A 13,825-nucleotide genomic window follows, 5' to 3' on the forward strand; every position below is an offset into this window, starting at 1 on the left:
ACATTCTACGTCGAGTTACAAATGTTCGTAGGACGAGAAGTCACGAAAATGCGTCCGTAGGCGTGGACGAGGAGGGTACAGTTCGAAGCGAAGAACGGTGTAAGGGCGATGTAGCGAACGAAGGGACTGTCGAAGTGGAGGGGCGAAGAGGAGGACGAGGACCAACGACGAGATGGCAGAGTTGTAAAGTCCTGCGCGTGACACCGGGTTATGTTATGTTCTCCGCGTTTGTGTTGGCGATCCCACGAACGTCGGACCAGTGGACACTGGTTTATACGCAGGTATACACGGTTAGGTGGCACGCGGTATTGCTCGTACACTGCGTTTATGGCGCATAACCGGGGTGGTCGCTCGCAGAGATTATTTTGGCTCGATCAATTTGATAACTCCGTACGGTTATGTCCGCCTTGCTGATTACGTGCGCGCGACAGGGCTCGAAGAGTTAATCTTTATCGCGGTCGCGGTCCTTTCGCCGATCGGGGTCCAATTTGCATCGATTATGCGTGGCTCGTTTCGACGTTACGCGACCAAAGGAAGATCCACGTCGGTCTCGTGGTCGAGCTTTCGTTCGATTTAACTTCCGGAGTCCTCTCGAATCGAGCAACATCGCAATATTCGCCGAACGATCGGAGAAAACGTTCTCAATTTTTGAGCGGCGAGTCACGCGCGTGAATCTTCGTAATTTCTCGCGTCGTGCTTCACGAGCCGACGAAATCGATCGATAATCGAACACGGATGATGAGTCGCACTGAGTAACTCGATAACGTTAACGTCGAATTTACGATATATTAGGTGGATCGGAAAGTAATGTCGTTTCTGCGCATGTCACTATTTGATTGTCATTTGTCAGCTCATTGTGTACATTAAAGTCGTAGCAAAGACATTCTGAGGTTATAGTGACTTGTTTAGTTGTAAATAATTAAATTTAAAATTTATGTATTTGAATTTAATGTCGTTTCTGCGCATGTCACTATTTGATTGTCATTTGTCAGCTCATTGTGTACATTAAAGTCGTAGCAAAGACATTCTGAGGTTATAGTGACTTGTTTAGTTGTAAATAATTAAATTTAAAATTTATGTATTTGAATTTAATATCGTTTCTGCGCATGTCACTATTTGATTGTCATTTGTCAGCTCATTGTGTACATTAAAGTCGTAGCAAAGACATTCTGAGGTTATAGTGACTTGTTTAGTTCTAAATAATTAAATTTAAAATTTATGTATTTGAATTTAATGTCGTTTCCCGACATTACTTTCCGGTCCCCCTAATATTAAATCTTGACTATCGACACTATCGAATTCTTCGTCGGTTACGTATCTCAACGAAGGCTGTACGTTACGTTTTGGTAAGCAGGTGTCGGTCCGATACCCCTTTTTCGGGTGCACCGAAGATTCTGCACCTTGCACGAATTTAATTGAGTCGTAACAACGAATACGTCTTTGCGCACCTTTTAGGCCGATCGATATCGACGTGGCCGTTTTCGGTGAGCGGCTTTCGAATAAACGGGATGGACTCTTTACGAACGTATTAATTTACCCGGCGTAGGTTTTAATGTAAAATCTTTCGCAAATTGATACTTATCTCACGCGTGTTTCGCTTTATCGACACCTTAAGCGCGAGCATCGAAGCTTTGGACGGTAGATTCGAGAGATAACGTACCGTACAAGGGAAACAATGCGAAACAAATCGTTTCGTATAAATGATTAACTCCCAACATCGAGGCCTCTTCGTCGGAGTAAACTTACGATAAATCGTCGACACTTTTTTACTGCTACGCGACTTCGAAGCTGAAAAGGTTCTGAGATTTCTCTGTGCGAGGTCGAGTCGATTATTTCATAACACGGATAGTAACTCGAAAACAAAGATGAGTAGAAAAAATGATTATTGGAACTCCTTTTATTATCTCTACGCGCCAAAGTTTCTCCGAAGATAGTAGCCAGAGTTTACGAAACACCTTGTTAGGGCCATCTCCGCCAAGAAAGAAGATTGCGTTTCTGGTGCACTCTAGACCCGCTATTGAGCGATAAATCTTCCATCCTTTTTTCTAGACAAATGAAAGGTTCGTCGTGACTTATAGCCGACCAGCGACCATAACCAGTCGAGGTGTTATCGTCGCTGGTCGCTGCGATGAGCGCTATTATCGCGTCGTAACCGTGACGCAAATCTTTCGAATGTGCGTTCGAAGAGTGAGTTCCATCGATTCGAACACGTTGTCATCGGTACACGAATTATAATTATACGCCACATTGCACCTCTACAATTTGGTTCGAAGGTTCGTTAACAGTATCGACGGTTGTATTTCGCACGAAAGAGCCAAACTTCCGCGATACTCGATTTCGTGAAATTTGGTTCACTTCTCCGCGTTATCCGAGAACGCTACTCTCTAATTGTTTCGTTGTAAGATGTGGCGCATAAAATTTGCCACACGCAGGTTGGGCCAAGGAGATTTCAGGCGTGTATAATCGCGGTCGATTTGACTTGCGCGTTATTTCACGAAACTTTCGACAGGCGTGCAGGTTCGAAGGGACAGTAAAGTTAAGAGGGTCTGCACGAATGAGGGACGTGTTGGATAATTATGCGCACTGCCTCGTTTGGGAAGGCCGTTCGGTTTTTTTTACGAGGGATGAAGTCGGCCCTACGAGGTCATAACTTAGCCACGAATACGGACTATCCGTTACGACCCGATGGCTCTCAAGATGCAGTACCTTTAACCTCTTCGAAGCGGGCAGATATTGGCATAAATTAGGTTAACTGCACGGTTTACTCCTTCCGGGAAGTTGGTACCAGCACGAACGTTTAGCCCGCTGCATTTTTCATGGACGCCGCAGGTTCGGGAGCATAATTTTTTATCGCGAAGCATAATTGCCGCCTTCCCCTCGAATTAAATTGTCGTTTTCGAAGGTGCCCCGCAACAAAGTCCGGAGCAAACGGAGAAGGTCGCTCGTTTAGCGAGAAAAAGATAGGAGAGACTTTGCGTGTAATATTTTCAAGACGTAATGTTGGGTCTGTCAAGAACGTCTGTCCCCGTTCCCCTGCAGTGTTCTTTCACGTTGCTCGAAAATGTTCAAACTCGAGGGATACCGGCTAAACCTGTTTTTATTAGTTCGGACGTAGTACAAAAGTAAGAGGAATTACGGAGTCGGTCGATTTCGTATCGCGACTCGTTCCGAAACTGTGTTTCATGAATTTCGACTTACGAGGCAAATTCGACGCTATCCCGATCCCAAAGGGGACAAACGATTCTTTACGCGCTACGGACGCGCGTACTTTCCTAACTTTTTTGACAGCTTCAATAACGGGAGGTTGCACCGGTCGAAGGTGTTTTCGAGAAACGTTACAAATACGCGTGTCCGGCGAACGTTCGCGAATACCTGCAGGGGTTGAAAACGATTATGATCCGAGGATAACGATCCAGTAAAAAAAACATACACACACACACACACACACACACACACAAAAAAAAGACTGTGACTTACGCGCAAATGGATGGCGAAGAAAAATGGTCCGGACCATGTTTCATCTGGCGCACACGTTTATCGTCCGCGTACTGTAAAATTTACACCGTCTCACTTCCGAAACGAGTGGCCCGGCAGTTGCATAAACGCGTGCAACATTTTATTTCATACGCCCCTTGGTTCGCGGCCGGGCAATAGTAAAATATTAGTTATTGCTGATTTTGCGAGCACCTAATAAAATTCTTCGTAAAATAAAATCGCGCGTCGCTGCCGCCGCGAAAACGCGAGCGCGCGAGCGCATTCGGCACCATTCACAGTTAATAAATTTTTCCTCCGCAATTTTAGACGTTACGGGAAAATTTGTCGTCACACGGTGTATCAACGAATCGTCGTAACAATCGCGCTAATGTTACGAATAGCGGATACACGCGATACAAAATCGCATAAGCGAGTTTAACTACGAGACGGTTCTCTCGGTTCCACGGTCAACCTGTACGTTTGTCCGGGAATTACGTACGCGTTGAGTCCAAAATAAGTGGACTAATTTTAAGAGCTCGTTCCGTGACCCGATCAAAGTCGATCGATCCCTCGAAGTCGGTTCTTTCGTTTCTGAAACGAGAAACACGACACTTGATTGTACGACACGGCAGTTAACATCTTTGTCGGGAAAATAGATCGTGCGTGCCTGCAACTTTCCGCGAGAAGACTATAGAGTCGATCGAGTGGGTACGGGGAGGATAACGATGATCTCGATCGGCCAAGTGATTTGGTTTCGATTCGATCGTCTCGAGGAGAAAGAAAACAACGCGCAAACGGGGATACTACGACCTCCACTCTTTTTTGAAAGGATATTACACGTTTAATTTTGCATAATTCTGATTACAGAACAGTGACGCGCGAACGGGGATACGACCTCTACTCTTTTTTGAAAGGATATTACACGTTTCATTTTGGATTATTCAGATTACAGAACAGTGACAAGCTAACGGAGATACTACGACCTCCGCTTCTTTTCGAAGCTGTACACATGCTGTATATTCGATTCTATAATGGATAATTCTGGTTATGGTACGCTACTTTTACAGTGAATGATAACACAACGAGTAATCGAAGTATCGTACAAGTAGCGATAAATGGGTTGCATCGTTGTTACACAGAGAAGATCGCAAATGGTGCGTACATTTGGAACAACCGTGTACAAAGATTACGGAACGATAAAGTCTACGCGTTTAGAAGTTGCCAATGACCACCGAGCGTGTTCTCGAGTATCGGGTGTATTTTCGGTAACCAATTGTGTTTTCACCCGCGAACTATGGGGGTGATTTCATCGTTACGTTAATATTAACGAACAACGCGTGTTTCGCGCGTGCGAGGAAGGTTTCTACTTTTCCCCTCTACGCATTATCTCTGAATTCCTGGAAACCAGCAACGACTGACGGTCGAAGTAACCACCGGTTAAGTCCCAGGTACACGTTACAACAACGGTTGATTGTAAAGTTTCGTATGATCGAATTGGAATGTTGTATGTACGATCTGGATAATAGAACAGATGTTTTCGGTTAAAAAAGTTGCGACAGCTTGAGCGAGACACATAACTCCGGGGAACGAACGTTTACCGGGAGCTGTTAGAAGCTACAAACGCGGCACCTTTACAATCCTTTGTATCGTTCGTACGAAACTTTCGACGCGTAATTACCGTGTTCGAAGAATCGTTGCTCGGAATATTCGGTTTCTCAGCTGTCGGTGTTAATCCTCTCCACGTCTTGGGTCTTTTCGGACCCCGAGAGGGATTTTCGCATCGCTCGATAATACCGTCGATACAAGTTTTCTTAAAAATTGAGAAAAATGTGATAAAATAGTAATAATTATTATTATTATTCTATTCCCGTATCTGTATACGGGATTGTCTATACACAAGACGTTAACCTTTGCGAACCAACTGAAGTTCTATCGTAACACGCGCAAAAGAAGTTTAGTATCGCGCAAGACTCTGGGAGGAAGCTTAGGTTTAATCGACTCGAGGATAGAAGCGCGGTCTATTATACGATTGAGGATTTTGAAAATAAATAAAAGGATTCTCTATGGTTCGTCTTTGCTCGAGCGTGAACACGTTCAAGAGTCTTAGCACGGGGTACTAACAACGAGAAAGAGGGGTTATAGGTCTTCCGATCCTACGCAATACGAATTTCAAGGTTTTATAATGTACGATCTGAAATTTTGCGGTGTAACATCGTTGGATGATATTACGCATCCGATAGTTCTCGGACGCGATTTCTCCCGTGATCGTTGAAACCGGCGGTATTATGCTTGGGGTTACTCCCGCAGAGCGTAGAAAGAACGTCCGGAGGAATCGCGTTACCGATCCGAACCTCGTGATACCGCGTAAAACACACCCCGACCGCTAAGATATTAAATTCATAGGGGCCTGGAACACTCCGGGCAGTTCCGAGTAATAAGCTTCTAATTACGTCTTCCTCCAATTAGAGTCACTTAAGGGGCATTCTCTTAATAACGTGCAATGATTACTGTAAGTAGCGAGGAGCACGTGTGGACCGGTCCGTTGGTATTAATGCTGCACGGCTAGATCTAATTCCATCAATTAAACTGCTTTGCTGATCATTATTCCATCGTCGACGAAGCTCGGTTGCGCTAGCCGACATCGCGATGGAACCCGAGGAGAACGCCAACGGCGGTGCTGCTACGGTCCTCGACGAAGGTATTACGTGACAACGGTAAACCTTTCCGTGCCCTGTAAAAATATGTTTCTGCCCGCGGCCTCGCCGGACTCTCCCGGGATAGTGGTTCGTCGAAAGATTTTCGAAAACACGCACCCCCTCCCTCTCCCTTGTCCCCTTCCGAACGGCCGTATACTTTTTGCGCATTTACGCCCGTTACGCGGACATATTTATTTTTTTTCGAATCTATCGTTTTAACCCGCCTGAGCACCCGTGGAAAAAAGCACGCGCAACATTTTCAGAGCTGTGCGCACGGCCTTTCGGTGCTACGCCGCGACGACCTAGGGAAGCATTTCATTGCGTTCGATACGATGGTAAAAAACGCCCAGGGATCGGACAGTAAAAAATGTAACTGGTAATTTAGTTAGCCGTTGCGAACTGGACGGTGCTGGGGCGCTTGGGTGTTGGTGGACAGTAATAGGGCGTATCTCGTATCTGTCCGGGGCTGACGGGTTTTTATGGGTTTGCGATGCGCGGATTCATCATTCGATATATTACAGCTAGCATCCCGGCTACCTCTGATGTCACCGCGTTAACCTAACGACCCTTCGAGGCAAAATTTTAGGATTCGACCGAGCGACCGTCGCTCGACCGTGGACTTTGATTGTTCGGGACGATCGTGTCGTTCGACGAGCCGAGTATTTTCATTTCCCTAAGTTTCCGAATCGCGCGTGCTTGAACGGCCGAGGAAATCCGGGGGAATCGGGCAGATTTCGAAATTCGAGCGTCATCGGGATTTCTCGCGACGATGGTGCTGTTCTTAGGAGACCGGAGGATCGTCCCAACAAGCCCGTTCGATATACGGACAATCGATGATCGAAATTCATCCGGAAAGACGTCGTTGCGAGTTCCACTTCGAACCGTGTACGGTGCTCGAAATTTTTTTACAAATCCTCAGGATTTGGGTACGGGTACGCGATCAAACGAGGTAGAAATTTAAGAAAAATCGACATGGACGTAATCGAGCAGAAAAAACGAAAGAAAATCGAGAGTTCGGATTTCGAGTACCGATGGTTTCGCGGAAGTGGTCGAGTCTCTGGAGAACGGAATACAAGCGCGCGAGTACTAAAATTTTTAACGGCTTCGTAAGATCCATTTCTCGAATGAAGGGATATTTTTTCGTTCCGTTGGAAAATATCGCGAGTCGATTTCCGGAATCGTGAAGACCTAAGGGGCATCGATCGAACGATTTTCACAAATTCTCGGCTATCCGTATTTATCGTCGAAGCCGTGACGGCGTTGGGGGCGGGATACGCCGGTATCACGGGGGATATACATTTTTGAAGCGGCGAACGAGCACGACGATGAACGACCGCCTATCCAGCGGCGTCTATTCTCTCCGGTCCCCGGTGCTCAGAACCCGCTGGTAACGGTTAGTCCGGCGCGGATACGTGTTTTCGTCAAGTACGGAGCGCGCGAGGGCTTAAAAAAAAAAAAAAAATATTTGATCAGCCCCGCGCGCTCACGAAGAGAGCTCTCGATATCCAATTCAGTTACTATTCAAGTGGTGCGCGTGTTTCTACATTTTAATTTCTATGTAACAGCGGCGCGCGCGTCGATCCCCGGGAATGTCTGTGTATTTGCTGTCTGGAAAGACAACAAATATTGTTTCGAAATCGTTTATTCCCATCAGCATCAGAATTCTATCCGCGGCAATCGTGTTACCGGGGGCGCGCGCGCGCGCGCGGGCTCGCTCGCTCGCGGGGGGAACGATGCGAAGAGGGGGAAGGGGGCGATGAGGAGGAGGAGGAGGGAGAGCAGGAAAAAAATAATCGGTGACTCGGAAAGTCTCCCCCTCCGCCCCCCTCCGCCCCCCTCCGCCCCCCTCCCGTGTGTGTGCAAGCCTTTCTCGTCGTCCGCACACTGACCGTCCCGGTATCTGCGATTCGCTAATCGCCCCGTGACAAGATAAGCTTCGGCGAGCCGTGCCAAACTTTCCTCGTAACGGGGCGGCAAGGCAGAAGCTTTCGTTTGCCAGCGAGGAGAGGACCGCGATTGTCAGGAAGAGTCGCATGGAAATCCGATGCGCCGGTGCATCGACGATGCAATTCAGACGGGTGGGTAACCACCCCTTTTTTCGCCTAGCTGCCCCTTCCCCGGCGGGCTGTGTCTCCCTAGCGCCTCTTTCGCCGGAGCTCGGATCGCGGGCTCTCTCTCGAACCCCGGGCCCGTCGGGTTCCTCCCTCTCTCTCGGTCGCGCGCACCGCTCCCTCCCGTCCCTCTCATGAACGCGTATGCTCGAGCGCGCGCGAAAGTGTGCCAAAAACCCTTTTGTAGCGATCGGAAGAATGGGACGCATTGTTTGCTCACTTGTGAATCGGCTCTAATGGCAAAAGTATGTGAAATCATTGTGAATCGAGATTACATACGCGAAAACAACGCGGCGCTGCGTCCTACGTGCCCGTCTCTGTCTACGTCCGCGTACGTGTCTACGCGTCTACGTCCGCCTACATCGGTCGCCTGTACACGCTGGTGCACCGTGCGCGCGTGCACCAACGCCATTGCGTCTCTCTCTCTCTCTCTCTCTCTCTCTCTTTTTCTCTCCTTCTATTTCCCTCTCTCTCTCTCCGTTTCTCCACGTATGCGCGGATACACCCGCGCGCGGCCACGCATACACATTCGCGCACACGCGTGAAAAAAAAGCCGACGCGCGCGAGCGAGCGATTCGAGCTGCCGTACCGGGAGGACGTAGATATTTTTTTTACGTGCAACGAGAGAGAGTGCAGGGAGAGACATGCATTCGACTGGCCAGGGCGGAGGGAACGTTGATGCTGGCGGTAGGAGGGCGGGAGGGAGAGAGGGAGAGGGACCGTGAGGTTGGAGGGGGCCGGGGTTCCGGGGGGTACGCGGCGGGGTGGCCCACCCTTTGCCGTCGATTTTTCGGGGCTTTTTTTTACGGGCGACGGCCCTCGCTTGCCTGGATGAACGAACACGGGGAGGAACATCAATAATCTACAATCAAACTGCAGATAAAGCTACGATCGCCCTTTTGTGAATGTTTCAATAAGAACCGACGTGACGAACAACTTCCGAACGATAGACGGGGCTCTTATGCCGCTCGCGTCTTCCCCTCACGTTCACGGTCCTCCTCCTCGTCGTCGTCTTCGTCGTCGTGGTCGTTGTTTCGCCCCTTTCGTGGCTCTGTTTTCGAAAATTAAAGCGGAGAAGACTCGCGGACGCGTCGGACCCGCGTCGGGGAAGCCCCATCGGCGTTCGTTCGTTCGTAAACGAGCACCGCTGGAGAAAATAAAAAAGAATCAGCGGGCCCGTGTAGGTATCCAATAGTTATGAAGCGCGACTTTAAAAATGGAGGAAGTCACGGGCCAGCGTGACAAAGTGCATTATTTATTATTCAGCCGCGTTGCAAAGTAAATTTGAATGAATGATGCACGGAGGTTTTTACGGCGAATCTTCCCTCACCCGGTGCCGCGCTACCAGTTACGGGCATGAAATAATTACACGGAACAATTAGTAATGGTCCAGCAGTTTTTACAACCGAAGGGAAAATGGTCGCGTTAACGCACCGGGGATAAATCTTTTCGAACGTTGTCCCGCCAGAAGTTGATCGGACAGTTTTCTAAGTACAGGATCGTTGGAAAATTCCCGATACGTGTCTACGGGACGTTCTCGAGCGATACGAGACGTTTCTCGAGCTGAGAACTGACGCGCTGACGCTGTTCAGCGTTGCGAGTAGCTTCGCGAACACTGTGCACCGATATTGTCGCGCTAAAGATCATCGCGGGTTTAAGATGACTCGTGTTCCTATCGCGAATCATCGATCACCTGCGACGTATTCTCGAATTTGTCGATCGATGAATTAAAAAAAAATGAGAGCACCGTGTCCAGTTGGATTTTCTCATTGTCTATCGTTAGGGTGCTTTAGTCGTGTCGTTTCCTTGCACTTTCTAACAATGTATATGTTCGTTCTGTCCGTAGCTGTGACTCGTCAAACAGGATTTTTTATCCTATACGCTTTCGGTGTTACGTTATATAAATTATACAAATTACTCTTTGGTTCGAAATTCATTAGTCCGAATTATGCGGCAAGAATAGACGAAGAGAAACAACTTGCGCGTTGAACACCACTTCCGACGTTTCGATTCTGTCAAAGATTTTCTACAAAGTTTATCTTGATTTATTATGTACGTTACGATCGTGAAACAAAAATCAAATATACAATACGAGGATTAAATTGTACGTAAATTTAACGGAGCCTATCGTTGCTCTCTCAAGAATTGTTGTAAGCGTTGATTACGTCTCTGGTATCGCTTTGAATTTATCCAAATCGAAAGAATAAAATTCATTTTAATATCGTATCCGCTGTTAACTTTTGTAAACGCAAACCGAAAGAACGATTAACGGAGAGATAGATCGATTCTTTCGAAAACACCGATGCCGCGCCATCTTTCGAACTAGACTTCTTGGACGACAAAGTCCTCGTAGGCAGAACTTACACTTTGCATTCTAGATACGCTTTTTGGTATGAAATTTTGCGAAATATCTCATCGATCTAACGTCAAATTTTTGTCTTTCTTCTTACGAGTTTCACCGGCCGATCGAGTTCGTGGCTACTGTTCCAAAGCACCTCGCGTTTTGTCCAGAAAGAGATTCCTCCGGTCTTAATGCGTTGTTTGATTGGCGTCGATCGAAGCGAATACACCTCGATAATTGGCCAACGCGATCGATATTCGGTCCGTGGGTGTAGGCGATAAGATTCCAATGTTCTTCTCATTACAGCTCGGACACGGACTGCCTCTTCGCGACGTGCGTGGCGAATCCGTTCGCCGGCAGCCAGTTGCCACCTTAATGCGAGCCTTCTTATTGCGAATTCGTGCTGTTCACTCTGGATAGGTTGTAATCGCTCGAAAGGCCTTAATGGAAACAAGACCGAGTGTGTTGCACGGGTCATTTAATCCGCAACGACGCGACGAACAAAATGACTACGCGGAACTCTCGGTTTCCACGTTTAAACGAAATCTTATTATCCGTTCGGTAATTCGACTATCGCGTTCGTTAATTATACGTTCGTAATCGCGATCCAGCGGAGAGGATAAATATCGTCGTTCTTCGGGCGCGTTGATTCTTTCGACCGGGTCGTTTCCAAAAGGAAACAATCGGGAGATAAAGGTGTTCGCGCAAACTGCCGTGCCGCGAAGATTTGAAATAAAAAACGAGCGGCTAAACACCACGGGTTATTTATTTCGCTGCGTTATATAAGGCAGTGAAAAACGACCGCGCGAACGGTGGTATAAAGTTCTCCTTCGTGAAATTAAATATCTCGCGCCGTGCTTAACTATGTTCATCGCGTAAATTAAGGAGAATAGTTAGTTGCGATACGGCGCCACTCGATCCGTTGCTCGATCTGCTGCTATTTTCTTGATTCTCGATTCTCGAGTTGCGCGACGAAATACATTGCGACGTAAACGGTAGCGCAAATTCGACGAAATAAATATACAACAAACCGATATTTTAATTAACCTTTACGAAAGTCTTGTTTCGTCCGGTGGATAGGAATCACTGACAAATGAAAATATTATTGCATCGAATCTACGGTATCGTTTTCTCGCGCGGGTTCAATTCTCTGGAGGATTTTTACAATCACGATTCCGTGAGATTCGAAGACAGAATTTATACGATATGTAGCGCAACGTAGATACCCAAGGAGACTGAACGTACCACTGAACTTGCGTTAACGTTTCAATTTATTACATTCGGTGATGAAATTTATTAGCGCCTCAACAGCGGGCCGAAGACCGGCCAAAATTTAGGACAGAAGACTCCCATAATCGTGGCGAGACGCTTTGACAGAACAGCGTGGTTTATTTTCACCCTACCGAACTCACCTCGAGCTTCGAGTTGCGTTCGAATCGAAGGGTCGAAGGGTACTTATACGTGTTCCAAATGTTCTGCGAATAGGTGCATGGTATTCGGAGACGGGACAGGCTCCACGCTGCGACATTAAGTGCAAGAATATCACTACTAAAATCGGCCGTAAACTAAATATACACTCCCCGGTGATCGCGTTGCAAACTAAATTTACATTTCGATATACGACTCGATAAAAATGTCACATCTTTAGCCGGTCCGTAGCAACGGTAAGGTTCCAAGTCACGGCCGGTCGGGATATAAGCCGTATATCAAGAATCTTCTGGAGATTTTACGATTAGGCACGACTTCGTGTAATAAGACAGCATTTGCCGCAAACTCGACCGCCACGAGCTGCGCTTTTAACCTTCAAAATTCTCGATTTTCCTCGAGATATTATGGTGAAACGGATCGAGGAAGACGTTACGAAATCATTGAACCAGGATTTCAAAGCTGAAGACGAAGATTAACTTATCTGCCGAGCATAACTAGAAAATGTCATCCGTAGCTTCGTCTACGAAGAAACTTCTTTAAATAGTCGGGATGAAAGTTTCGTTGTTCAAAGTAGATTGTTTTGGCGATTGGTCGAGTTTTGGCAACTCGAAGAGCATAAGTCCTTGCGCGTTCTATTAAACGCTAGGAATAGTTGAGTTTGGATAAAAATTGGTACAAGACTTTTGTTGGAAATATTTCACTGTGTTCTTCCTTTGATCCTACGAGGTAGCATCCGGTTCTCATCTGTCGCAATCGGTTTCGAAAGTGACTCGTGCGTCGAACGAGACAAGACGGGTGTACTATCCAGAGACCGTAAGTTGTCAACGAATCGAATTAGTCGTATCGTCTTCGATTACACATTTTCGTTATTGGCTAAGGCGATCGGATATAGGAGTTTATCTCGCGAGGAAGTCGCGAAGGAGAGACATACAAACAGAGGTAGACCCGGAATATTAACTATCGGCAGAACGAAAAAAATTCCGTACCTTTCGTAATATAGTTTCGATGAATTCTAAGCAATAAAAATGATCATCCAGGACAAATATCACGATTACGTAAAATTTTCTTATTCGCTCGCCCTACGCATCCGATGAGCTGGATCATTACCCGTTTGTATCTTCGAAATTATCGAGTCACTACGCCTAATATTTCGCACGTTTTATCAGAGACTTACGATCGACACCTTTTTCCGGAGAGTTTTAAATATCGATGAACGACAAATTAATTCGAATGGAGTTTGATCGGTAGAAGCGTAACGGTTGTATTTTGCTCGACTATGGTTCGCGGTACATTATCATTGAATGTAGACTACGGTTACGTTCGGTTCAACATCGCGTCGAGGTAACGTGGAGGTAACACCGAATACGCAATGATCGCGAGGTTCTGTACGATGAATCCTCGTCGTGAATCTTCCGCGCGGAAGACGACGCTCGCGAGGATTCGGTATCGAGAAATCAGAAATGGATCGAGTCGAGGACACGAAGAATCCTTCCGATCGATAACCGGGCAACCTTTTCGCAATTAAAATTCGATATGGCGATAAACGAGGACAGCGGGCCCGGGACCCCTAGCAAGAAATTCGCATAATAATTATCGATCGTCGGTTAATCTCTTCTTTGTTCTCCTTCGCATCCTTCACTCCCACTCACCCCCCTCCCTCTCTCCCGCCCCCACCGCGTTTCAACAGAGGAAAACGAGCCGCCACAAAGCGGATCGCTTTAGTCGTCTTATACATCTCGTGGAAGTTAACAAACATTGTGTTCCTTATCTCTCCT

Source organism: Ptiloglossa arizonensis, chromosome 12 (assembly GCF_051014685.1).
Source record: "Ptiloglossa arizonensis isolate GNS036 chromosome 12, iyPtiAriz1_principal, whole genome shotgun sequence".
NCBI lineage: Eukaryota > Metazoa > Arthropoda > Insecta > Hymenoptera > Colletidae > Ptiloglossa > Ptiloglossa arizonensis.